We start from the raw sequence: 2356 nt of genomic DNA, 5'->3' as shown, positions 1-2356 counted from the left end.
TCGGTTTTTTTCGGTTCAGTTTCGGCCCGGTTCGGTTATTTTTTATTTTTTTTTATTTTTATAAAATGTAAACTTTCATTAAACTTACATACATATCAAAAGCCCACAACTAAACACAAACAAAAAAATGGGCCAGCACAACAACCCAACCCAAGGGTTGAGCCCGAAAAAGAAAGAAAAAAACTGAAAACCTAGCTGCTTAGTTCCCTTGCTGCCGTCGAAGCACGCTCCGGCGACCATGAACCAGCAATCCAACAAACACCAGAGGTGAAGACCATGAATCGCGATATCCAATCACGATTTCCTGCCTTTGACGACCCCTGAGCACAAACAAACGTAATTTTCCTTCAGCTTATGAATTAACAATCACAAATTTTGCACCTTTATGACAATAAAAACATTATTTCCAGTGTTCAAACAGACTGAAACATATAATAGAACCAACCAACAAAGCATGTAGGTCCACATGCGAGATTCATAAAGTAAATGATAAAACTAAAAACATGGGCATACCAAAATAAATTTTTATTAGGTGCTGAAAGGAAACATCACGGGAAAACCCAAATTTATCATGAGGAGTCCATGGAGTACACTTCAACTCTGAAAAGGCATAAAACCATACAGATTTGAAACTTAAAAACAAAATAATAATAAAGACTTTGACTCCGTAACCTTTGTATAACACTTCACAAAGGTACTGCAACTATATCAATCTTTAAGGGAGAATAATGTACTTAGCATACATTCATATATAATTATTCAGAAAAAGAAAAGAAAATTACCGGAAACTGTGACTCTGTAACCTTTGTATAACATTCTGGAACTGCACGTCAAAAATAACCAGCTCAGCTAACAAGACATAACCAGAATTGATGGATTCAATACGCTCAAACAATGAAACTTGAAGAAGAGAAAATATAGAAGCATCAATTAAATTACCAAAACCTAGTAGCCAATCAACACAGATATACACATGTTTTAGCAAGATTTGAACCCATGACCAACTTCACCCCCACCTACCCTTTTAGAACTTAAACAAAAGGCTAAGGACATTTGTATGTATAACTGTGTCATACAGAAATTCATCCACTGATCAACAAGACGAGGAGTCAAACTTACTGAAGTCCTCTGCTGATTTAGACCACCATTTGCCTCAATGTATATATAACCATTCGACTCAGCCAAACCTACAAGCATAAACACATTACAAGTTCAGAACTTATAGGAAGATGGAAAGAAACATATAATGTCAAACTAAAACGTAAAGACAACAAATTTTAATGCTAAAGTAGGGAAAAAAATCAGAAAGGAAGGATGTGAACGCAAATCCCTGGGCTAAATAATAAGCAGTGTGGCGGATTAAGTACTAATCACTAAGCAATTTAGAACGACCAGCAATCCTATATCCAATGTAATCAATGATTTAAATTTCCTCATTAAATAGTTATGTAGAATAATAAACAAAACAGCAGATTCAATGAAATTCAAATTCATGTATTCTGAATAAGATGTCAAACTGTAAACCAAGAAGGAAGGAAGGAAGAGATGAAACGAACCGCATCGGCGGAGGAGTTATCGGCATCCATTTCGGGGCGGAGCTTGGCGTAGAGTTGGGGGCTGCGGTAGACAGAGCCGGGGGCGAGACGACGTGAGATGACGGGAACGACCTCGAAAGAGGCACGCAGCAGAGATCGAATCAGTAATCCAAATAACAATCGAAACAAATATCCAAATACACAAATCCAAAAACCAAATGCAAAAAAGGGATTATAATTGTTAGATCCAAACAAAAATCAATAAATCATCGAAATCAAAAGCCAAACAATAAAAGGAAAATCAAGGTTCAGTGAAGGGAGAGAAGATGAAATTACCCTGCTTGTGACCGGCGCCTTTCTCGACGGTATGGCACTGAGCGCACTTGGTCTTGAAGATTTTCTCACAGAGAGTGATTGAAGTTGAAGACCGAGATAGAGGGTTACTGGGTTAAAGGGTGTTGCGGCGGCTGTGGCTGCCTAGGGTTAAAGAGTTTAACACGAGAGAGAGAATAGGAGAATGAAAAAAAATAAAAGGTGTGGCTGCTGTGGCTGGCTAGGGTTAAAAGGGTTTTGTTGATTTCTCAAAAAAAATTTAAAAAATTCTCTGAAATCCTTGAGGCATAAGGGTTCGAACCCATGCCCTGCAGTTTGAAAAGCTTCACAGAAACCAACTTGGCAACAGGTTATGTTTTGTTATGATTGTATGACTAAACTATTTATAATATTGAAAACAAAAATTTATATATATATATATCGGTTCGGTTCGGTTCGGTTCGGTTTCCGAACCTCAAAAACCGAAACTGAACTGGCCAGATTCGGTT

At 37.5% G+C, this 2356-nt stretch overlaps 1 long non-coding RNA gene across 1 annotated transcript; it reads right to left on the bottom strand.

Annotated features, from left to right (window-relative positions):
- Positions 1-512: 512 nt before the first annotated feature.
- On the bottom strand, positions 513-2012 carry LOC126585910 (uncharacterized). The gene is made up of 3 exons (XR_007610685.1): positions 1872-2012; positions 783-823; positions 513-600 (listed from the first exon to the last, which is right to left on the bottom strand). It is a non-coding gene; the product is annotated as an uncharacterized LOC126585910 (long non-coding RNA).
- Between the last annotated feature and the right edge of the window lie 344 nt (positions 2013-2356).

This window comes from Malus sylvestris, chromosome 10 (genome assembly GCF_916048215.2).
Source record: "Malus sylvestris chromosome 10, drMalSylv7.2, whole genome shotgun sequence".
Taxonomy (NCBI): domain Eukaryota; kingdom Viridiplantae; phylum Streptophyta; class Magnoliopsida; order Rosales; family Rosaceae; genus Malus; species Malus sylvestris.
The sequence above is the reverse complement of the archived record's forward strand: the minus strand, read 5'-3'. Positions and strand labels throughout refer to the sequence as shown.